Source organism: Pelodiscus sinensis, chromosome 2 (assembly GCF_049634645.1).
Source record: "Pelodiscus sinensis isolate JC-2024 chromosome 2, ASM4963464v1, whole genome shotgun sequence".
NCBI lineage: Eukaryota > Metazoa > Chordata > Testudines > Trionychidae > Pelodiscus > Pelodiscus sinensis.
In genome coordinates this window covers 174113921-174139848 of record NC_134712.1, presented here as the reverse complement: position 1 = coordinate 174139848, position 25928 = coordinate 174113921, and the positions used below count along the sequence as shown (strand labels likewise).

General features: G+C 41.0%; 1 protein-coding gene across 5 annotated transcripts in view; it reads left to right on the top strand.

Moving 5' to 3' along the window:
- ARPP21 (cAMP regulated phosphoprotein 21) overlaps window positions 1–25928 on the top strand; it is a 263033-nt gene that overhangs the window by 5817 nt on the left and 231288 nt on the right. Inside the window, exon 2 of one of the 5 annotated variants that reach the window (XM_075921806.1) lies at window positions 1827–2533. The exons of the other annotated variants lie outside the window; for them this stretch is intronic. The gene's annotated coding sequence lies outside the window, so the exon portion shown is untranslated. The remainder of the gene's footprint in view (window positions 1–1826; window positions 2534–25928) is intronic. 5 annotated transcript variants of the gene reach the window in all.

Sequence of the window (25928 nt, the reverse complement as noted above, 5' to 3'; positions counted from 1 at the left end):
GACTCCTAACAATGTTCCATCCATGTGCAGAATAGCTTTTATGTGCGCAGAGGTATGTTCAAATGTGCACCAACTACAGAAACATAAAACCTAGCTGCGAATGCTCTGTTAATCAGTTGGGTGGCATTTCAATTTCTCCGAAGCAGCCCACAAGTGCACATCTTACAGGGAACCCTGGCTGCTGGCTGGTGCCCAGCTCTGAAGGCAGCACCGCTACCAGCAGCAGAGAAGCATGGGTTGCATGGTAAGTTATTGCCACCTTCTTCTACACTACTGCCCCTCAGGGGCCAAAATGGATGGTCTGTAGTGAAGGAGGGTAAAGGTCCAGAAGACTGTAATGGGTCTATTAGAAATGTGCAGGTAAGTAAATGTGTGCACAAATAGGAGCTAAGTAACTATGGAATCACATTAGTGTCTATTTTTGAGACAGTGTTTTACATATTAAGAAACTGAGCAATATAATTTCAAAGGCTTTGTAGTGCCTTCTTGCTTCCTACATATTATCTAATTGACTCTCAACTGTGGGGGTTTGTTTGTGATTTTTTGGGATAAGCCAGCATCTGCACTTGAAATGCTGTCTCTTTCTCCTGGAAAACAAGACCATTTCTATTTTCTTGTACAAACACCACCAATCTGGTGGCTCATGGAGTTTGGCTTGACTCTACTTATTGTTTTCTTTGACATAGCTAATAAGCCAATACTGGTTTGTAGGAATATTCACTATTCAGTCTAATATTAGCATCCTTGCATTGTACTGCAGGACTCTCACACCACTATAGTACATTGTATTAAAACTTGTAAAAATGTAATGCAGTGTTTCATTACATATCACGCTCATTAAATCTTCAGTCTTTGGAGCCTCATATGTTAATAATCATATAATTGTTCTATTATAGCTAATTCTAATGTGAGAAAAATCAGTGTATCGGGGATGCAATTATATCTGGAATAGAATGGTTTCAAAATTTGATGTCAACAATTATTAGTGAAAGTGAAAACAGTTATCTAGACTCTGGATAACAAATGATACTTAGTTCTTAAACGTGTTTCCTAGGCACAGATCTCAAAGAACTTTACAAAGGGCAAGTAAATGTCATTCTCTTCATTTTATAGAGGGGGAAACCAGAGGCACAGAAAGGTAAAGTGATGTGCTCAAGGTCACAAATGAGGTCAGAGAGAGGATCCAACCTAGGTCTCCAGATTCCCATTGCAGCTCTATCAGCTACCTTTCTCCATATTTAGGATTTTTAAGGCTTTCAATCCATTGCCATGAAATAGTCCTAAAAATAGGAATCTTCTTAAATGACCTAAGAAAAAACAATCCCAGATTTTTGCCTTCGAAGCAGTGCATGAATATCTGAGAGAAGGATTTCAGCCTTGACACTGCATTTTGCTGACACTGCAGTAGCAAATAAAAACAACCACATGCTATTCCCAGAGCTGCCCAAACAGTGTTGGTGTTGATGAATAAGTAAAGGTTATTTGTCATGACAAGGTGCTCCTTGTATGCTACATCTTAACTGCTTGTTTTTTAAACTAGAAAATCTCTGCTGATCCTAGTTACGGGTAAAAATATACATGAGAAAAATCAATATTTCAAAAATGCTGACAAAGGAAATGGACATACAAATATCCCTCTATCCTGCCTTCCAAATAAAAATATAGCTTCACAGTTAAGGCCTGGATATTATTTTCCGTCCTAAAGAATAACTGTAGGGATGTTCCAATGTCAAACTTCAAGGCAAAGAAGGGATAAAACTAGCAAGCCAATACATTTAGGAGAGAGAGAGAGACACTGATTTGAACTCTCCCTCTTGTCCTTCCAGGCTTTGGATGACACTGTTTTCAAACATGTTGCATAAAGGCTCCATTGGTTGTTAGAGAAGAGAAGATCCAGAGATACTGGAGCTGGAAGAGTTACTTTGCATGGCATCATTCCTTGAGAAGGTCTCGTTATATCTGGTGGAAAAATCATTGGGAGATAATATTGAGTTTCAACACCTAGGCTCCAATTCAGCAAGGTATTTAAGCAGGCGTCTTCTTTTAATCTTGAGTAATTCCATGGAAGTTAATACACCTGAAATAAGGCACATGCATAAATACATTGCTGAAGCAGGATCTTGTTCTAATTAGTTTTGGAGGAAGAGGAATGAAGGTTCAGGCAATCAGGAGAAGAAGGAAAGGTTCTTTGGAGAAGCATAGAAGAGTGGGGCTGTGGTATAAGAAATAAGTCAATAAAACCTCATGATCAACAAAGTTCACAGGCACTGACTAAGTTAAAAGTATCAACATGAATGCCTGATCTTCATCCATTGTCAAACAAAGATCTTCTATGCACACAACTAAGTGCAGCATATGTGTTCCATGCTGGTCTGAAACCAGATTGGTTAGGAAATCTGAGGACTTGTCTCATCACAATCTCCTTGATGGGCTTTTTCCCAAAAAAGAGGCACTATAGAGCAAGTCAATATCTGGCCAGATTTTTCAACCCCAAGAGTTGGTTCCTGGAGCACAGGACTCAGCAATGTTTACGGTAAGGGCTGCTGGGGATGAATGATAAGATGGGGTTTTCTTTGTTTTGTTTGATTCCTTTCCTTTCCTTTCCTTTCCTTTCCTTTTCTTTCTTTCTTTCTTTCTTTCTTTCTTTCTTTCTTTCTTTCTTTCTTTCTTTCTTTCTTTCTTTCTTTCTTTCTTTCTTTCTTTCTTTCTTTCTTTCTTTCTTTCTTTCTTTCTTTCTTAACAAAGCTCCCACTGCACTGCCAGAGCCTTCATGTGTGACGCTGACCAGAAATCAAGTCAAGAATTCCCCTGTGTGCACACACTCACAATTGTCCCTTAGGAACATGCTACCCACTGACTGTAGAAGATCCACTGTTCAAGACATTACTGATGCTTGGATAGAGTCTAAGAAAGTCAGCTTTGCATCCTGAACAGCTACAGCCTGTGATTTCAGAAAGTCTGTATGGTGTGTTTGTTCAAAATTGACATGGGATTCATGCTAATGGCATGCTCATTTTCTTTTTTTTTTGGGTCACCTATTGCAGGTCATCAGTAAAACATGGTGACCTTGTGAGAAGCAGCATTATTACAAGGTTATTTAGGGAATATCTATTTGGTGCCACCTGGCATAGAATAACTAGGAAAGCTACATGAGCAGTATGACTCAGATTGTTTTATTTTTATGGCACCCATGGAAACCCATGATCTATTTCAGGGGCTTTCAAACTTCATTGCATTGTGACCCCCTTCTGCAACAAAAAATACTACACAACACCACAAGGAGGGACCAAAGTTTAAGCCTGCCAGAGCAGGTGGCCAGGGAGAAGCAAAGTTAAAACCCAAGGACTTGAGATTCACCACCCAAGAGCTCGCTGGGGCTTGGGCTTCAGCTTTGGTCCCGAGGCCCCAGCAAGTTTATTGCCAGCCCTGGTGACTCCATTAAAACAGGATCACGACCCACGTTGAGGGCCCCACCCACAGTTTGAGAAATGCTGATCTATTTGCATGGGTAGTGTGAGGGGCAGTTAACAGAAGGAGGGAAAGAGAGAGGAAGAGTGGAATGATTGGAACTTCAGTGCCTTTTCTTTTAGCTCAAATGCTTGCTTGAGTGACAGAAGGATAGGAGGAATGGGTTAGTGAGCAGGCACTGAACCGAGCCATGGTGCAGTTCCTAACTTAGGTGTAGACTTCCCCCTGTGTGACCTTGAGCTACTTGTTTGCCCTGTTCCCCACCCTGACGGTATTGCCAGGAAGAAATCGCCTGTGAATATTATCATGTCCTTTGTATTTCCATAGAGCAGTTTAAAACTTCCCCAAGTTTTTATGAGAATTGACTGTACAGTATTTCACTAGTGCTGCAACATTCATCTCTGAAATGGCTACTGCATAGGAACTTGCCTGACATATGCTGAATGGGATTGAAGAAGAGTATGGATCTATGACACACTGTATCATGTTGTCCTGTTTTTCTCTATGACTTTCAAACACGCGAAGAATCTAAATTTCCTTGCCACTGCCCTTCTGTTACAACAGAAATGAATAAGGGACTGAACAGTATTAAGTCTTTTGGTCAGGGTTGGGCGAGGATGAGGTGCTACAAGTTAGACCATCAAGTGGGGTGGAAAATGTCACTTAATTGAAATGCTTTGTGTTTTTTACTTGCTCAAGAGTCTTTAATGGTAGCTTAAAGTTTTGAAAGTTAGCAAAGGGGATGGGAGACTAGACATCTTTCTACTCTTAGAAACCCTTTTCTAGTTTTCATTGTTGCAGTGGTTCTCCAACCACTGAAAATGTAGCCACACTACTGGGGGAAGCTGCTATTACAGTATCAGTATAAAAGACAGTAAAGAAAAAAATGAAATTACCTGAAACAGAGAGTAGCTACTGCCAAAGGAGAACGAAAGCTTGTTGAGGGGGAAAAGATGCTTAAGGCTAATTCTAAAGATTGACTATGTGGATGTAATAGAATCATAATGCATATGAAGAAAGAAAGGATCTCAAAGCTTTACAACTCCGTTGAATCATTAGGAAGAAGGCACTCTTGCATTTCATAATGGAGAAATAGCATATTCCAGCTCTGTGGTTCTATGATTCTATGATTCTATTTAGCAGTCCAATGGCATCAGTGCTCAGGAATGTAAATACAGCAGCTCTATAAGATCAAAGCCTTCTCCACCTCTTTGTTTCGGTGATGTGTACAGGATCATTCAGGTACTAGTATGTTACACGCTTGACATGCATTCACAAGGTTGGGCTGAGAACTAAACCCTGCAAGTTCAGGTTCACAAACATCATCTATCTTTTCCCTCTTCCTTCCCAGCTCCTTCCTGGAGTTGCTGTGATTCTACCTTCTGGTGCTTAACGTTAGACCAGCCCACCAAGCTCTGGGACCCACTGCCCAGTTCCTCAGGAAGTGCTGAGCAACCATCTCTCCCAGCTATTCACATGGAGGAATGATGGCATTTAAAGATTTATGCCTTCTCTTACCACACAAAGTTCTTCTGGGGGGCAGGAAGTACCTGTTCCCAAATTGGATGAACAAGAAAATGCTTTCACTGTCAGCCTGCACTTCCTGTTGCCCCCGTGGTGTTCATCACATCATCTTGAGCTCGTCTCTTATGGAACCTCGAGGGAGTCCCTAGCAGCAGCACACTAAGTTTCTGGAGATTCTCTTCCACAGTAGGGTTGTGTCTAAACTACACCCCTCTGCCGACAGAGGGATGTAGATTAGGCACATCGCTATTGCAATATCCCGTGCTTCATTTGAATAGAAATGGATGCCGCTTTTTGCCGACGCGGCTCTTTGCTGGCAAAAAGCAGCAATCTAGATGGGGATCTGTTGACAAGGAAAGCCTTTTCCGAACGATCCCTTAAATATCCCTTCCTTTCACCTGTCTATAGCATTCAAGATGGTAGTGATTTTGTTGTCAGCAAGAAGCACCCTCTGATGTCCTATGCAATTCATACTTTCTATACACTCCCTAAAATGTTCCCGTTAATATCATGGCCCATAGGATTTTAAAAAATAGTACATTTCATTAGTTCAGATTTTTAAATCTGAAATTTCATGGTGGTATAACTGTAGGGGCACTGACCCAAAAAGGAGTTATGCAGGGGGTCACAAGATTATTGTAGGGGGTGGGTTCTGGCACTGTTACCCTTATTTCTGTGCTGCTGGCAGCAGTGCTACCTTCAAAACTGGCAGCTAGAGAGTAGTGGCTGATGGCTGGGAGTCCAGCTCTGAAAGCAGAGCTACCGCCAGCAACAGTACAGAAGTAAGGGTGATATGGGTACAGTATTGCTATCCTTATTTTTGCACTGCTGCTGGTGGGCTCCTTCAATTGCCCAGCTTTGAAGGCAGCGCAGAATAAGGGTACATCTATACTGCACGCTTATTTCAAAATAAGCTATTCCAGTTATTCCGAAATAGCTTATTTCGAAATAGCACGTCTACACTGCAGGGAAGCCTCAAAATTAGTCCAAGGCAGGCTTCCTTAACATAAACATGCTATCTCGATTTAGAGCCCCAGGAGGCACTGGGGAGGAATAACTTAGAATGGCCCTGGTGAGGGACTATTTCGAAATAGCAGCAGTGGAGCATCTACACACGCCTTGTTTCAAAATAGTTATTTCAAAATAGGCATTATTCCTCGTGGAATGAGGTTTACAGATTTCAGAATAAGCTGCCCATTATTTCAAACTAATTTTGAAATAATGGAATGGCTGTGTAGATGCTCATATTGTTATTTCGAAATAATGCTAGTTATCTCGAAATAATGGTGCAGTATAGACGCACCCATATACGGGTGGAAATACTGTGACCCTTCTAAAATAACCTTGTAATCCCCCTGCAATCTCTTTTGCATCAGGGCCCCCAATTTGAGGAACACTGGTTTCCCCCATGAAATCTGTATAGGATAGGGTAAAAACACACAAAAAGGCCAGATTTCATGGGAGGACACCAGATTCCATGGTCTGTGATGTGCTTTGAATGGTTATGAATTTAAGACCCTACTTGGTTATGAATTTAAGACCCTACTTTTAATGTGTGAAAACTACTTATGCTAAACAATCTGTTTCACCTTGCATTTAGCTGTGATGCTAGGACTATCTTTCCAGACCTGAAGAACAGTTCTTTGTGACTTCAAAGCTCGTCTATCTCACCAACAGCAGTTGGTCCAATAAAAGCTATTATCTCACTCACCTTGTCTCTCTAATTTCCTTCGTGAGGCAGTTTTGTGCTTAATCTAACAGTTATTTCACTAGCATACGTGTAACTCCATACCATCATTTTAATGGAATAACTATAAATCAAAGTAAAAGAAAATTAAGTCAGAAACATGTCCCTCGGGTGATTTTTCCCCTTGATTCTGAATGATATATTTTGAATGCATTGCTTGCAGTCAGTCACTGGCCAGCCAGACCTCATTGGCAAATTTAACCTAGCAGTGGAATCATTGCCACTTCAGGTAAGTTATGATTAGACTTAGCGTCTGTGCAACCCATACACTATTTGCAAAAGGGACTTGAACCAGGTTCCTCAAGGGGTGTTTCCCTGGGCACAGCTCCCAATAGCTGAACTAAAATAAAAGGGAAGTGTTATGTCTCAGGTAGAGCTTGGCAATTGCTGCAAAAATAACATTAACAAAGATTTGTGCTAGTTGCAAAAAGCTGTTAGTTCAACCAAGGTCATGGTCCCTTCTGTGAATATTTATGCAAATCAGGATTTATTTGAGGACTTTCTGTCCTTCACGCAAATAGGCCTGCTTGTGTGAGAACAGTATTCATCAGCTGCAAATATGGGTTTGTATTATTTCCTCTGGAAGAGCTCTCTTCCTGTTTATAGAGTTTCAATCATCAAGTAGGGAGCAGAAACAATACCATTTGTAGAGCTCCTTGACATTTTCTTTATTTCTTGTAACATTTCATTGTTAGTTTTTTGGTAATTTCATGTTAGTTCACTTTCTCCTGCCCTGGAGGCTGGCAGGCCCTAGAGGGCATCTGTCCTGCCCCTTGGAAGTGGAAGCTTAAGGGAGTGGTGGTTGCAAAATAAGTCTTCCCCCTCATTCAGCTCACTGTGGCAGCTTCTATCCCATAGCCTGGGCTTGGCTTCCTTCTCATGATGCTGTGCTCAGGCACACAGGATTATAGAGCTGCTCAGGGTTTGCCCAGTTACCCCTTCCACTTGGTCTGGCTGCCTCTTCACCATGATCATCCTTGTGCTTCAGGTTGTAACACCACTCACTTAAATCTGGCATGACTGATCCTGTGCATGAGAGAGAGGCAGCTGGTCCAAACTTTCATGGTACTCAGCCCAGCCCTGCAGGTCAGGAGCCATAAGATCTAGTGCTGTGTGATGAGGTGCATGTTTGGTGTGGTTTTATATGTTCTCTTTCCTTTTGCATTATTTCATATTTGCAAAAAAATCATGTGACCTAGGAAACCAAGCAGCAATTAGAAACCTGCCCATACATGGAATTGCTGGAGTCAAAATTAGGAGCAACAAATATATTATAAACCTGTTCTCTGAATACATTGTATGTAGAAAATAAAGGGCTAAAATCACCATCTAATTTTTTTTAATTGCTCTCCAAGCTCTTGACCCCAGTTGCCTGGAGCTCTTTGGAGGAAAAATACTAAGACTGTGTTTTGAGATATACAGTTATTAGCTGCATTGATCATAAGTGCATTACATGATTATCCATCCAGTACTGACTTAGCTCCATTGAAGTAAGTGTACTGAGTAATGTTATTTTATATCCTAGAAACATCTAACTTATTATCTATTATTGTAAAAAAAATGTAAGTATGTTTTTCTGGGGTCAGTCTTTTGATCATTGCAAAATCCTGGTCAAGGATATGGAAGTGATTTTCCCAGGTCATTATGAAAGACAATCTCTTACTAGCTGTACTGAGCTACTGAGATGTGTGTTAAAAACTTTTCTCAGCCAAGAGTCACTTCAGAATAACCAGTTTAGGAAGAAATTCAATTTGGCAGCACATTCTTGGCAGCTCTGATAAATTGTATCTACTCTCTATGAGTTACAACTGGATGGGCTAAAGTGGCCCAGGGCTTAGTGTTAAATGTCCCCTGGGCCTTGAAATTCACTCAGCAGTGCTGCGGAGATAGAAAACATAATGTAACTAGTCTTCAAAACCCAAGCAGGCATTCAGGACAAGAGAAAAAAGTTAGTTGGCTCAACTGCCTTTGTTCTTTCTGTTAATACCGCTGCTCAGAAGTTTCCAGCTGGGAATGATGATTGTCTGAGAGCTTGACACGTACTATATAGCACCAATGCAGCTGTGCTGCTGCAATACATCTGTTGAAGATGCTGTATGCTGATGGGAGAGAGCGGTCTCATCAGAATGATAAAACCACCTCCACAAGCAGCAGTGGCTGAACTCTTCTGGCTGCCTAGTGCTGTCCATACGATTGCTTGTGTTGATGTAACTTATATCAGTCAGGAGGGTTGTGTAATAATAAAGTGTTGGTGCATGGCTGGAAAATGTCCTTATCTGATGACAGAGCACTGACATGGGTGTTCTACTGAAACAAACAATACAATACAACCTACCTCAAAAAGTGGAATTACAGACATATTGGACTTCAGTATTTATACAACTAGAAGATTTACGCAGCATTGTTTGGGTCTTTAACTCAAATAATTGCTTATTTTTCTTCATTTAAATCAGTGTTCTGTGGTGGGGCTAAGGATGAGGAGTTCAGGATGCAGGCTGGCCTGGGGAGAGGGGACAACCTCAGCCCTCTTTCACGCAGGAACTTAGGGGCAGGTGAGAAGCACCTGTCTATGGCTGCTGCAGCTCCAGGGGGCACAGCTAGAGGAAAAGTGCATGTCTCCCAGCTAAGGGACAGACAGACACCCTATATATAATAGATAACTGTCCCTTTCTCCACCTCTGCCCCCTGCTGGCCAATGGGGTATCACTGTTCTGGCCCCTTGCTGCCCTCTTGTGGTTATTCTGCAGTATAACTCCCTCCTTTCCATTTTATGAGAAACAATTGAATTCCAGGCATATCCCATTATCCTGGAACAATCAAACCCTGACTTTGCTTTAAGTTATGATAAGAGGAATCTGCATACCAGATGTGGTGGTCCGAGTACTTACCATTTAGGAGGAGTTCTTGAACAGACAGACTAGTGGATTGACACAGTACATATGAAAAGTCACAGTCTGGTGGAGGGGGAGAGTGTCAATCAAATGTATTTTAATTTTAAAACATTCTCCAAACCATTGGTCACATGATTTGAAGTTAAGTTTTGTAATTTAAAATTTCTTATTTAGAATAAGAGAAACTGTTATAAAGCATTAAATAATGTGGACTGATTATGAATAGTTACAAAAAAAATAGTACCCTTCTCTGAGTCCCAGTTCAGTCCTGTAGCAGCAGAAGATCTGGTTGAAGTCTCCAATTTTTCACAGGAAAAAAGTCTAAACATTTTTTTCAAAATCAAACATTTCATTTAGTTTTTTAAAAATAGTTTTTGAAGGCTAGAGGTTTTTCTCTTTCTCTCCCTCTTACTTGTCTTTCTGGGGGGGGGGGGGAAGGGGGAAGGGGAGAAATAGAGAGGGATTCAGGAAAGAGATGAGAAAGCATTTCTGAAAAACAAAACAGATCACCTTTTAATCAAAAAAGTTCCACCGGGCCTAAGAAGCTTGCCAGGAGAAAATCATCCATGGCTGTTTCACTGCATAAGAATTAGCATGTGCAAAGGTAGCAGGAGTGGTAACTTTGGAATATGTTTCTTTAAACCTGCTGCTGTTGCCCACCATCCCTTTTTACAACAATAATGGGGAAGTTGCAGAATGTTTAATAAATACCCTGATGACTACATGACAAACATCTAGTCCTAGCCCTTCTATGTGTATGCAAAACACATTTGAACTTGGGGCAACTTTTGAGATGAAGCTGTCAGAGCTCCCCTCCAGGTACCTGTCAAAGAGTCTTTGCATTAGAACATTGAAAGGGAGAGTGGATGGGATTATCCTGTCAAGTTAGCAAGATCAAAGAGGGCAGTCTCAAATCATGGGAATGAGATGATTGGGATTCTTCTACCAAAATCCTGCTCATACGATAAACACAGCGTACACACCAACTGAACACTTGATATTATGTTTGTGAGAGAAGTGTGATGACTGGTTTATGTTCAAAACATTTTTGCCAAGGTGGCGGTGAGCATTTGTGCTGGAGCATGTTGTTTGAGGGGTGAGGGTGACTCTACATGTGGTTCATTTCCAATGCCTAAATTGCACTCTGCCTGGCACTGTAGTTAAATGTGTGTGTGTGGGGGGGGGGGCGCGGGAACACACAAGAAAGCTTTGCTCCTTCCCACTGTGGCCCTGCTCATATGCCCATGAGCACTAGCCACCTGAGAAAAGTGGCAAGGAATGGGGGTAATGGCAGCTCAAGGTGGGGAAGAATGTGTACTGCATTCCTGCAAAGGTGAGCTGCTGCAATATGCATTCCCAACACCCCTTCTCACAGCCCCTCAGGAGGAATTCTGGCTGAGGTGCCAGTCTGGACTCAGGTATTTTCTGTATTCACAGAACTGCTGTAGCACAGGCAGTCCAGATGCAGGCTTTCCCACAGTGCCCTGCAGCAGCCCTGAGCTGCAAGTAAGATGGTGATTTACTCAGTACCTGTCATCTTTACTGAGGTAGGCATGGAGTGCTAGTTGTGGGAGCGGTTTTGTGCTGGAGGCAGGCTACCAAGTAAGCTACCAGATGGCAGAGTCTTTTTGTCAGTACTGATGTGTAGAGTCAAGGATCTAGTCTAAGGTGACAGGCACTGTATCTCATTCCTTAATCGCCTGAGCCATTCCACTTCTGCTGAAGTAATTGTAACAGGAAAGGAAAGTTATGTTCCCAAACATTTTTAAATCTGTCATTGCACCCAATGACAAGCATGTTTTTACTTATTCAAGTAAAATGTATGTGGTTTTATCTTTTAAGGTGGGTTCTGGACGAAAAGCAACATAATTATTCATATCCCCTCAAAATCTTGAAACTGAAAACTGTTGTGATATTAATTACCCTTCCCTTAAATATGTATTCCAGGATGGTTCATTAGTGCTATTAGGTTACTTACGAAGCTTGGTCTGCAGGAAATCAAGGGTCTTTTCCTGCTCCATGTGAAGTGTATCACAAAACTCTCATTTACTTGAAAAGAAACAGGATCTGGCCCTACCTGTAAGTTCGTTGGGGGCAGGGACTGTCTTTTTATTTTATATTTGGACAGTACTTAGTTCAGTGGCATCTTGGTCCACAAGTAGGTGCTCTAGGTGCTTCCACCTTACAAATAATAGATAACACTAATAATAATTTTGAAATGTTTAAGTATCTCAGAGGGGTAGCTGTTTTAGTTTGTAATTTAAAAAAAAATCTCTACTTTCATCGGAGGAAGTAGGTTTTGCCCATGAAAGCTCATAAGATGCTACAGGACTACTATTTGTGAAATGTATTTAAAAGAATTGTGCAGTCATGGTAAGTAAACTCATACTGATCCTTCCTTTGGGTAGCTGTCTAGATTCTACTCACTGTGTTGAGAAAAATAAGTAAAGCAGAACCTTTGTTTTAGTTAGCATTGAATTATTCTGTTATACTTTATAATCCAGCATCAAACATTTCTTTAGACACATGCCTTGGCTTGTTTCACTCAAAGCATGCCAAATGCTCCTCTGCTTGAGGGCATCAGAAAGACCTCATGGGTAATTTGTTTCCATCCAAGAGATATTAGTGTTTTGAAGTGATAAACTGTTGTATTATTGTTTTATCTTCCCATGGCATTAACATTTCCAGTGCATCACACGTAGATGAATGAGGTGGTTGCAAAACTGAACAGCAAACCTAGCAGAGTGAAAACTAAGATACGGGGTGAAGAAACAAGAGCCATCTTTTGAGACATGAACATGCACTCTGTGTGTGTAGGATGCTGTGCTGTGCAGTCTCCTCTATCAGCTGGCTGTGTGACAGATGTACTGCTCCTGCCAGTCATGACCTGTAACTGTGAAAGACTAGCCTTTTCAAGCAGTGATCAATTACACAAGCCTCAGCATAGTGCCAAAAGATGTTGCCCATATCGACAGTATGATTACATTATAGATAAATTGTTTGTGCAGTTTGTCCAACAGTATCATTAGTTAGATAACCTATAGCGTTTTAAGCACCTGTGGCAAGTAATGGGAATTTAAATTCTTTTGATAAAAGATTTTTACTTATAATTACTCTTCCTGCACACTGAGCTTCAAACAGGGGAGACTGACCATTAACTGCTGACTCACAGCATTACCGTAAAGATCACAGCCACATATTCATTGCATCAGAATTATGTGTGCAGAGAGAGCATGAATTCTAGAAACAAATCTCTTGGCTTGAGTTTTTACTGTGCTTTTACTGCGATCAAGTTTTCTGTGCCTGACAGTAAACACATTGGCTGCAGCAGAGTTTTTATTTTTATTGCTCTTCCTCTACAGCTTCAAGAGGAAGATAGGATGAGTTTTTAATATTGCTAGAAAGTTCAACTCTTTTCAGCTGGGAGATGTCAGAAGCAGCTGCAGATCTAAATGAAAAGAGCTCATCTCTGGAAATTTGCTATGCTGTAATAGATGCAGGGTTCTGCTGGGTGTGCTGATGATGGCCATTTTAATGCCTGTGTAATATAACAGTACTTAAAGCCACTATGAAGGTGTTTATTTTTTCTTTCTTCTCCTTAACACTTTAGTTTCTTTTTTATACTACCAATCCTCCCCATCACCACCACTTGTACTTCCATGCATAGCATTCCATCATGTGAATGCAAGAGTTCAGTGTAAGATTCAGTGCTTGTTATTATAGGTCTGTAGTTTCCCTTCAGATAATATTGAAGGATTCAGCTAACTGGTATCTTACTTATCAGCACAGTGGTGTCTTGGCCATATTTAATTGGTATGCATTGCTGATATCAGCAACATAGGGGTTGTTATTAATTAATCCTTACAATATCCTTGAGAAGTATCTTTCTTATTTTAAAGACACAGCATGTTGGGATGAAAGCAAGTATTTTACCACCTGGGTTCCAGTTGTATGTATGTAGCACTAACCCACACAATTCTGATGTGGCTGTGTAAACCTGATGTCTATCTTGTTTCTGATTATGAGCCCTGAAAAGTGCCATGAGGGAAAGCAGAAGGGAACTGTACTAAGAGCTTGAGAAATAATAATAATAATAATAATAATAATAATTAATAATTAATAAAAACCCTTCTCAGTAACAACCTGAATGGAACATGGAGTGAGGAGCACGTTTCAGGAGGGAAGCATTTGGAGAAAGCATCAGGAAGTCAGTCTGTACCCCGTGGCTTGGTTACCAGCTGCAGCTCCTCTATAAATAGTTCTCTTAACAAAGAACTAATTCAGTTTTAGAAACATGGAATCCTTTCGTGTTCTTCCCCAGCATGCAGTATATGAAATAGTTGATATTAGCAATGCTGCAGTGAAATGAACCAGCAGCACCTGAAAACACAATTGTGGTGATATGATGCAACTATTATGTTGTTTCCTCTTTCTTGCATTTTGTAGCAAAACCCATTTGGGAAATGAGCCTTTCTCGGTAAAATGATAAATGCTAATCTTGGGGTTGCTTCTTCTGCCTCAAATATCCCTGTCATTTGCACACAGGAGAAAGAAATACTTCCCTGATGCAATACAGTTTAATTTGATTCTTCTCAGCTATATTTGATACAAGATAAGTCAAAATGTATTTTCTTCTGTTTCCCTCATCCATTTTTCTACTGCTGTAGTAAAACTGCTTATAGCCAAGAGATGCTAAAAAGGTAGAACCCATATCTCATCCATTTTCCCCAGCACACTAACCAGCCATCTTGAAGGCTCATTGTCCTTTACTTTAAGGATTGAAAAGCAAAAGGGAACACATAGATTGGCAAAAAATGCCACTCTGAGCCAATTCTGGATTGTGTCAGCAAATCACCATACAGAGCTAGATATTGTTAAATAGGAAGTATTTTTAAAGACTCACACTATAAGGTCCCTCATTACTTTAAACATTTCTTTTCCATTTTAAAATGAAAAGATCTAGTAAATTAAAATAATCCAGATTCTATTTCCAACCGAAAGGGAGCCTTGTTGTGCCAGCTTCACAAACGTTTGCAAAATCCAAATGTAATTTATCCCTGATGTTACTGCATGGATTAATTTGGCCCTGGATCCTTTAAATCTCAAGTTTCACTGATAGGGCAAATAGCCAAAATGTATTATATCTGCCAAGTATCACAGACTGTGGTAACTTTTACATAAGGTGCCTTTAGAGACATTACTGTTAAGTATTTCCAGTAGTATTAAAAGCATGAGCAACAGATGTTGTTCATTCAGCATAAAATATCATATCACATTAATTAAGGATGGGGTATTCAGATTTCTCTGAATAAAATGATGATGAAAACTGGGACTTTAAAAAAAATGAATTCTTTATTAGCTAAAATGGTATAAAGTATTATCACCATCTTCATATGATACTTTTCAGCCATCTATCTCAATGCCCTTTACAAAGGAGGTCAGTGTCATAATCTCCATTTTGCAGATGGGGAAACAGAGGCAGCCTAGCAGGACAGCTGAGAATGGAACTCGGTTTGCTTGAGCCCCAGTCCAGTGCTGTAGCTAGGAGGACAAACTGCCTCACCTATTTCTAAAATCTTTCCTCTCCCCTCTCCACCCATTGACTCCCTGAGTCTTCAACTCTGCGATGTAAAGTGTGTGGTTACAGGAGTTTGCAGCATACACCATATTGCAGGATTAAGGCAAATATTTGTAAAATAGAAGTCCTGCTAAAAGTAGTATGAATATCTCTTATGTGCCTATAAGCCTTTGATGGGGGAGGGGGGGACAGGACTGCAAATTGAGACGTGCATAAGAAAACACAAGAGAATTAGTAGAGTTCCTGAGCTTGTCTTTCACACCTGTGAATTGCTTAGCTAGTGAAAGCAGAATTGTCCTGTCAGCTCTGCAGAACAGGTGTCGCTTCCAATATTCTGCTCTTTCAATGTGCACTAGTTTCTAAGTGGAACCATCACTCCAAACTCTCTCTGGCATTTTGGTACAGCTGTATCCTGCTTGCAGTCACTCTTGGTCACAAATGTGAATCTGGTTTGTTCTATCTAAACAGTTTGCAGAGGAAAGTGTCAAACTTGGGAATCCTCCACATTCCTGAGATCAGCCAGCAGCAACAGTGATAACAAACACTTGCCAACATGCACAAGAGATTGATTTCCATTGGGATCCATGGCAGTAGAAAAAACATAAGTGGAAATTTGACATGGGTAAGGGGAGGAAAAATTATTTGGAGTCAAGATCTTCTATATTAGAGGTGGGTAAAATATGGTCTGTGGGTCAAATCCAGCCCATCAAGCCACTGGCTCCAGCCCATGTCCCAGTGGCAGCCTTAGCCAGGCTCTCTGCCTGCCCCACCCCTGCATGCCTCTCAGAAAAGCTGGCTGCAGGGCCAAGTGTGTCTGTGAATGCTGCACACTTGGGAGAGGGGAGGAGAGAGACTTTGTGCACTGCCCATACCACCCCTTTCCTCTCCCCCGCAGCACAGTCTCGCAGCTCCCATTGGCCGGATTCTGGCCAATGGGAACACCTGTTTGAAGATCAGACAGAGCATGAAGTACCCCTCCCACCATGCTCACAGTGTTCAGAGACGCACACATGGCCACTGCAGCCAGCTGCCCTGAGTGTCCAGCAAGGGCATGGAGGGCAGGCACCCTGGCTGAGGAACCTGCTGGGCTGCTCGCTGGAAGCTGCCCAGGTAAACGTCCCCTGGTCAGAACCTGCCTCTGGCACCTCCTCCTCTCCCTCCCCCAACTCTCTGCCCCCTCCTTTCATCCCTTCCCTACATAACCCAAACCCTTTGCACCACCACTCCTGCACCAATTCCCACTCCCTGCACCCCAATTCCCTGCCCTAAGTCACGACCCAAATCCTTGACCCCCTCCATACCCTAGTCCTCTGCCCCAGATCACAACTCGCTCCTTCATGCAAATTCTCTCCCAGACCCCACACTCCCTCCTGCACCTGAATCCCTTACCCCAAGTTTCCTGCTGCACCCAACCTCCTTTTTAGACACTGCACCTCCTCCATTAATATCATGGAAAAGTGAAGACCTTGACCACTTACCAAATTCTTGGCATGCCCCCCACCCATCAAAAATTATCACCTACCCCTGTTCAATGTGGATTTGATAGGACGACTTCTCTGTAAGAGTGATTCCTGGCATTATCTTATTTTCCTACTCCAATGGAAATTTTAAAAAAAATTGAATAGGCCATATTAAAACATCCTGCTGCAAAGTTGCTGTTTTAGGTGTTTTCTGTATACTTTGACAAGAGTGTTAGAAGTATCAGAAGCCTGAAAGGTGTGTCTATATTCCTTCAGCAACAAAATAATCAAATCACCAAGGTCTGACACTAGTGCACAGGTACATTGCTCCCATTACAAATTTGAAAGGCGTTACATCTCCACAGCAAATGAGGCTGTCAAAAAGGGTCATTTCAACAAATCAAATTAAATTATAGGATGTGAACAGTATTTCAGATTAGCTACTCTTAGTTCATTCAGTGCATAATGGTCAGTTTTCAGTGGGAAGGTCAAGAGAACAAAGACATTGGTAGTATTCAAAATTGCGTGCATCTATGTAAATATAGGTGAGATGTTATGGATCAGATTATTTTTCCTATCTACTACCCCTTGACATGTCTTCTGGAAGGCCGGGAGGTCAAGTTTCGTGAGTCAGTTTAAGATAATTCATAAAAGTCTTGTCACAAAGTTAGTGACTGGTCTAAAGTACTGTTTTGCAGTCATCTGTCCCTTGTGTGGTTAATAAGAGGGAATACTGGATTGACAGTCTGGTGTCCTATGTTTGATTGCTTGGTCAGCTACTGACTTGTTCGTGACCTTGGGCTTCATGTCTCCGAAGACATCTGTAAAATGGGAATAGTGATACTTTCCCTCCTTATGAAAAGTGCTTTGAGCTCTTTAGATGAAAACCTCAATATGACAGTGAAATATTATTTATTATTATCATAGTGCATATACTGGCCTATGGCAAGCACCATCTTTCAAAGGCCGTGACATTATTTAATTAAGATATTTTAATCAAAGAAAGCAGTCTATAATCAATACAGAGCTGCTCTATCTTACTCATGTTTACCTTAATCATTGATCACTTCAGAAACATTCAGGTTCTCAGTCTCCTAGTAACACTATTTGCAGGGTTGAGGTTTGTTTTCCTTACATGGTAGAATAATGAGAACGAAGTAATTTCACCATGTATTAAAATACTATGAAACCAGTAGAGCAGTTCCATTAATATCATCAGAACCTAATATTGCTTGTGCTTGTTTATTACAAATTGTGGAAAGACTATCTTGCATTTTGTGAGACAAGATACCTTTCTCTACATTTGTATACTATGTTCTTCTCTACAATGTGTGTGGCTTTCATAAAAAAGGAACTTAAAAAAATCATTGACAGATCTTAATTTTCTTTCCCTTCGTGACACTAGGTGCTGGTCTTTTTAACTGATATATTTTATTCCTATCATTCTAATAATCAACTTCTTCAAAATCCACAAAACACAAAAAATACTTTGTCCCTTTTCAAGACTGCATTGATTTACACATATCTCCCCTTCCCCCCACTTAATCAATGCTCTAACTTAAAAAAATATTCCTGGCAATTTTCTTGGCTAAAATCTGATGTGTTTTGGCAGGGATAGTCCCTTTTTTAAACCCTAACTCAGCTGTCCTGACTTTTTCTCCAAAAGGAGGAATTTGCCTCATTTGCTCTTGTTAATTTGATCAGTTGATAATAGGGTTGCCAACATGGGTGGAGGGTATGGTTATGGAGTTTGGCAGTGATTTTTTTGTTTTGCTTTATTATGCCCCATGCAGTTTCTGGAGTGGGGAGGAGGCTGTGTGTTCTATTCAGTTTCTTGGGTTGATCAGTATCTCCCTGGACTCCAGAGAGATAAGGCACCCAGGAAGCAGAGTGGTAATTACTGTTTTCTCAGCTGCCCTGGAACCTGCATGGGGCATATAAAAAGTATCAGGAATTGGCACTTTTCCCTGGGGCACCTTGGGTCTGGGGAGGGAAAGGGAGGTGCGACTGTACCTGTGGCTGGCCTGGGGTTCCTCCAGATAGGGGTGAGGACATGTGGCTCTGGCTACGGGGAGGAGCTGTGGGCAGAAGGGATAGGGCCAGGAGCCAGTCCTGAAAGGGTCTCCACCTGCTGTCCATGCCAACTTTCTAATTGCACAAAACCAAACACCCTTTCCCTGTCCCTTCTTCAAGGCCCCAGCCTAATTCACTCCATCCACCCTTGCTCGCTTTCATCAGGCTGGGGCAGGGGGTTGGGGTACAGGAGCGGGTGAAGGCTCTGGCTGGGGGTGTGGGCTCTGGTAGGGGCCAGAAATGAGGGGTCTGCAGTGATGGGAGGGAGCTCTCAGCTGGGGGAGTGGTTTGGGGTGCAGGCTCTGAGGTGAGGCCAGGGATGTGGGGTTTGAGGTTGCAGGAGGAGGGGCTCAGGATTGAGGTGGGGAACTGGGGTGCAGGAGACGGTTCAGGTTGCAGGCGTCAGCCAGGGGCCTGTCCAGTATGGAGGTAGTAAGCAGAGATGGCAGTCTCTCACCTCCCTCAATGGGGGTGAGTTTGGGTGAATGGGAGCAAGGCTCCAGGGATGAGGCAGCAGCCTCTTGAGGGGGGACTCTTAGAGTTTCAGCAACCAGGCAACAATGTGGCATGGGGACAGGGTTCCAGGGATTGGCAACAGCATGGGGAAGGACCCATGAATGAGCTGCTGAGGTGTCCCATTTTCCCTTTGGGAAATAGTCACCCTACATTTATTTCACTATATTGGAAACCTCACACTCAAAATGGACAGGTTAAGGAGGAAATATAGCTCATTTTGGTAAGCAGTTTGTTGCCCTGGTATGTGTTTGAGGTCTTGTGGAGAGTTAAAGTTTGATTTAAAACTGTAGGTGGCCTCTTGGGATAACCCGTCTGGTCGGCTTTCAGATTAACCACTATTTTCTCTACTCAGTAGCCAGTTATTAATCAAATTGCCAGATTCTAGCTCAATGGGATCATGGAAATTACACTGTAAATCCAAGAATGACCCATTATAAACTATGTACTATTTTAGATGATCTTGAAAGAAGAGGATTTAAAGAGTCAGTCTCCAAGATTTAATCTTCCTGGACAGGTTGCTTTGTCATATATGCTGGCAGAGACATTTCTGAATAACTTCCCATTTGTGATATTAGTGGTTGACACCCTTGTATTTGGCAGGAAAGATCAAAGGAACACATTGTGAAAAGCAGAGTAAAATGACTTCATAGCTGTTGGTTTTACAAGGCTTGCATTCATTTCACGCGGTTATGCCCTGCCTGTTCACTGGAACCTCTAAACAGCTGAGGCACTTGTGGGCACCCAGGACTTTATTTTCATGGTTAAATCCCTTGCTGCTTTTGAAATAATTTGTTTCCATTGTGGCAGATCACTTCCTCCAAGTGCATTCTTGATGGACGACAGGAATGTAGTTTGTAGATTTGTTTGTTATGGGTATTTAAATCAGCCAGGTTAAATTTCATGCAAATCATTCTGCAGTAAAATGCCCACCACTTGTAAATTTAAGGGAAATAAAGGCAGGTGTGTTTTAAAGATGCATTCATTTGGGAGAGTGACTTGAGTGCAGGAATGTGTAGGGATATGTATTTGAGTATGAGACGAAGTTTCTTAGATATCCTCATTACCTCTCTCGAGCTTACAGTACAAACTTAGGCTCTGATTCAGGAAAGCACTTACATGTGCTTAATTTGGGACTTAAGCACATGCTGTGGTGCTTTCCTAAAGAGCTGCATTTAAATAAATCTAGGTCTTAAAGAAGTACTTGGAAGGGAAGCACTGGTCTTGAAGCTTCCAGATGATTAGCTAGAATGCAAGTGCTTTGTGTGTGTGTGTGTGCGTGTGTGTACACACTATATATTTGGCTATATTCCTACACTATAGGTTTCCAAGCATGTCAGGCATAAGTTAACATGGCAAGGTTGTATTTTTCCACCAATAAGGAAATACTTAGTGTTACAATGTCTATAAGCTAATGCACATTCCCCTGGGTACAAAGAAAAAGGATATTCTAAGGTGCTTATTACGTTATTATTACTGAAAGAAACAATAAAAAAGGAAAAGAGAATTAAGAAGCTAATAACAGTGAGAGCTTGCTGCCTAGGCTCTGTCTCTTGCTGTGTTTGAATGATTTTTCTTTGTAGACAACCTTGCACTGCACTATTTTTAGATTCTCTTTAATAATTGAGCTGTAGCAATTGTGCTCAGCAGTCAGAACAGGCAGGGAAAATAGCATCTCAAAGAAACAGTGCAGCAGGGTAATAATTTAAATCAAACTGCATTATACTGCATCCTTTCTGGAGGAAAAAAAGGTGAAATGCTGCAGTGCACTAAGTACTTAGGAAAAATGAAAAATGGGCATGTTTACAGCATGTAATAAAATCACGCTGTAGAATTGAGGGTGGAGGAGGGCAAAGGGAGACCTAGTTATTTGCTAACTGGTGACTATTCTTTGGTGGTTTATGGTGTTAAATACCTCTACTTCCTACCATTAGCACCAAATTAGGAGACATGATCCATGGGTGGTTGAGAACAAACATCATCAGTGGCTCTAGGCTAAATATTTCTGGATGGTGCTAAACTGAGCATACAGCAACAGTCCAAGAATGCAAATGGGGGAACACAGAAAATTCTGGGTTCTAATTCTGACTGACTGTAAATTCATTAGTTGCTCAATCTAACACCCACTAGGGTTGGATCAGGTCCTGAGCACATTATCTAGTGAAGCATTGAGTACCCTCACCTCCCACTGGCTTCATTGCTCCTGTCAGGAGTCTCTACAGTGAGCACACCAAAGCTACCGAGCAATTGTGCTAGTTATCTGGAGCTTGGTTGGGAGGCTTTCTTACTGGCTCCATTGATTGAGGCTTTTTACGCTGACTAGGAATTGGCCTTTAGTGTCTGAACTAAGAGTACTTCCTCACCACTATTTCTCTTGTGAGCGTATTCTGTAGTTGAAGTAATAAAATTGGCATTGAGACATCAAAAATATTTCTGTGGTAACAGACTGTGATGTCATAAACTGAGGCATTAATGATTTCACTGCAGCATCAGGTGGAAAGGGTAGCTTGGCTCTGCAGGCAAAAGATCCCTTTATCAAATATACAAACGATGTCTATAATAATAAAAGCTGCACTGGGAATACTGGACTATTAAATTGTATTCATATTCACTTTTTTATTTCAGATTTGACCTGAAGTGAAAGTTCCTACTTAGAAATTCAAGTAGCTCATTAAAATTAGTTCAGTTGTAAATATTCTTATTTATTTGGTTTCCTTTATTTGTATGCATTGCTTTTACAAAGATTTTTAATATTACAAATACTTTTTAATATTGTCTATGACTGTTTGAAAAATAAAAGATAGGAGCCCTAATTCTACAGAGCATATGAAATTAGTCTTTGGAGGATTTTGGCAATATGCTTTAGTTAGACACCCCAGACTCTGATATTAAACCTAACACCTGCCTCAGAAAGGGAACTAAGTTATTTGGAAATAGAAACTTTGGGATAAATCCATCTGATTTTAAAGGCGTTATACCAAGAGATGAGTTTGGCTCTTAGTTTAAAAGGAATTGACATTGAAGATATTATTACACACAGGTCTGTCGATGTGGAGGGGGCAAATGAGAACAACTGCCTGGGGGCCTGGCCATTCAAAAGGGCCCAGGCCGCCTTGTAGCATGCTTTGGGCATCTCTGAGGATTGGAGGGATGTGCTACAGTCCAGTGGCACTGTCGGCAGGTTTCCCCCCAGCCCCACTCCTTCTGCGTGAGGCCTTGTCCCTTCCAGGAGCAAGGAGCATGGACCCAGACCTTCCCCCCACACCTTATCCAGGGGCCTGGTGAGACTGTCAGATCCCCTGATTACACATAATAGGACACTGATAGCTTTCTCTAAATGTAAACAGGGCAAAATGTCTATGCTAGTATATGGGTTTATGTGGGTACAATGTACGTTTCAGTCCCTTTGGACCAATACGGAAATGTTATCAGGTGTGGTAACTGAGAGGTGAGAGAGAATGTGAGCAAATACTAAATAAACTGAGAAATACTGTTTTCTATTAAGCTTGTGTTGGGGGTGCATTTTCATTGTATATATATCAGCACAGTGGTTTATTTAAATGCAGCCGCTATAAAAATAGTGAGATTGAAATCCATAGCCACAAAGCATTCATTGTTTATGGTTTACCGACTGGTTGATGTGCAGAGAATGTGTGTGAGTAACATCCTTCCACAGGAAGACAAAAATATACATACATTGCTGTACTTGCCAGCATTCAGCAGAATGTCAATTTTCAACTTCACAGACTTTCCCAAAACTCAACTGCATGAGCCAGTTGGATCCATGAAATTGAAAATGAGCTCAGATTGGTTTGGAGGGATTTGAGTTACAAAAAGCAGCCCCAGTGTGATAAACCTGGCCTTTTTTAATTATTTGAACATGACCAAAGAATTTCTGGCTGAAAATTCTATCAAATGAAGTTTCTAGTACCCTGGAAAAGCGGCGAGGAGTCCTGTGGCACCTTGTAGACTAACTGAAGTGTAGGTGAAGCAAAATGCAGGACAATGTAGCACTTTAAAGACTAACAAGATGATTTATTAGATGATGAGCTTTCGTGGGCCAGACCCACTTCCTCAGATCAAATAGTGGAAGAAAGTAGTCACAACCATATATACCAAAGGATACAATTTAAAAAAAAATGAACAAATATGAAAAGGACAAATCACATTGCAGAACAGGAGGGGGATGCAGGGGGGGGGAGGAAGGAAGGTAAGTGTCTGTGAATTGATGATATTAGAGGTAGGGAGAGTGGGATGTTTGTGAGTTAATGGTATTAGAGGTGATAATTGGGGAAACTGTCTTGGTAATGGGTGAGATAGTTCAAATGTTTGTTAAGTCCTTTTTGGAAAGTGTCGAATTTTAACATGAATGACAGTTCAGAGGATTCCCTTTCAAGTGCAGATGTAAAAGGTCTTTGTAGCAGAATGCAGGTGGTTAAGTGTAGGAGCATAAGCTTTTGTGGGCAAAGACCCACTTCGTCAGTTAGTCACTTCGTCAGTTAGACTAACATGGCTACCCCTCTGATACTAGTAACCTGGAGAGAATCAAGTGGACTTCTGGTCCTGGCAGAAGCTTTGGGGCTTAAATGTTGTGAGCCTTCAGCCAAACCTGGCTTCCCCAAAGCCTGAACTTATCTACATAGGGTATTTAGGTGGATTACATGTCCACAGGAAATCCTGAAAGCTTGTAACTCTATTCCCCTCTATCTCCCCTTTCCCCTTTTGAATGGAGTGCTTTGGAATTGGGGGGGGGGGGGGTCATCAAAAGGAAGAAAAGATCATTACTAGAATTGGCTTGAATTTCTTCATTTTAACATTACTGAATAAACCTCTCTTTTTTCAGAATCCTGAATACATTTGGCCCTGTTAAAATGATCATGATCTGCAGCATAAACTCCTAATCATTTCCCACTTGCTAAATAATTACACTTTCCTTGCTTTGGTGAAGTTACTGTGAGAATGTGGACATAACAAGATTTATAGGGGATGAACACCTCCCACCTTTCCATGTAACAGAAATAAAAACTATGAACAACTGTTGTGGAACTGCTGCATTTCTGCCTTGTGCTGAATTTTTTGTCATCCAATATCACACATTTTCAGTCTCAACCAATTTAGGTGCACTGAATTTGCCCTGAAATGCCCTATGCTTAGAGGATACCTTCAGGAAAATACCATTTGACTGGGTCAACAACATATGTTTGAAATGACACCACAGGGCTATTGGAAGCCCATATTTATGAAACTTGCAGAGGCTACTACCCTAAAAAGTAATGAAAGGAAGTTTATGGGTTTTAAGTATTTGATGCTCCACTGTAGGTTTTGAATTTGTAACTGTAACATAGTGCATCAAATGGGAATACTAACTAAAACACTATCGCAGCATCTAAGCATTTTGCAAAGGACACATATGGTTAAAGATGTGCCGGAAAGGAAAGAATCAAGGTATATCTACACTTGATTGACAAAACTTTTGTCATGAACCAGATGCTCACATCCTAAGGAATGACAAAGTTTTTCTGTGAACGTGGGAACGCTATTCTGCTGACAAAGTGAACCCCTCTCATAGGGGATGGAAGTATTTCGTTGTCAAAAGTGCTGACAAACTGCGCTCACACAAGCTAACGTTTAGTGAGAAGGCAACACAGCCTTGTCCCTAACAGCTGCATAGTGTAGACAGTTACACTTAGTTAACTAACATTCAGATTCTTATGATTCTGTAGACTAGATTTTTGGTTAAAATGCAACAGTCTGTTATAGTTCTTATTGTCTCTAGTGTACCTTCTGGTCACAATATCACTGTTAAGACAAATATTTAGATATAGTGGTCATTTGTGTTGTTATAGTTCATAACCAAATGCTATATTTCAGCAATGACTGGCATATTACATATTCTCCTTAAGATATGTTAATGAAAACTTGCCATATTTCATAATAGTTACTATCTCTTCTTATTTTCATGAGGATGACGCCATAGCAGATGTCCATTAAGGTATTATTTTTGGCCACCACCTCCCGTTTTTGTTCTGTGAGAGAGAAGCCAGCAGTCACCTTTGTTTGAAAGAGGGCAATTATAGGTGAAATTCTTACTAGCATTCCCTAACAAAGCCCAAACTTTCACTTCTGAAGAATAATGGGAGAAATATGATAATTAACTCTAAAAATGATGTCAAAAGTAAGATTTCACTGTGTTCTAGCTCTAAGAAAAGTTTGAAGGGTTTGCATTATTCAATTGTCAAGATCATTTGGGACAAAAAAAAAGTCAATCACACCTTGCTAAATTTGCTGAAGGACCTATATTTTGCTGAAGAACCTATATTGTATTTAACTAATTTATTTGTAAATTCACAGAAAATTGATGCTGCACAGAAGGAGTAAGTACATTAATTTTGAGAAGACTGTTGTATTCCTTGTACATTACAAAGTGTTTGAATCCTGCTTTACATGCAAAATTCAGACAAAACTTAGCTAAGAAACTATAAGTGGCACTTCCATAATGTATATAGTCTAATAATTATATAATTTATAGTTATTTTTTCATTAATTTCTGGATTTCTTTCCTGGTTTGTAATTGATTACAAGTTGCAAGGCATACCTAGCATGTAAATAAATTGTTATGCTGGCTACAGTAGTGTTATGCAAAGCCCTATTTTCACTTTCAGGTGACATTCTAA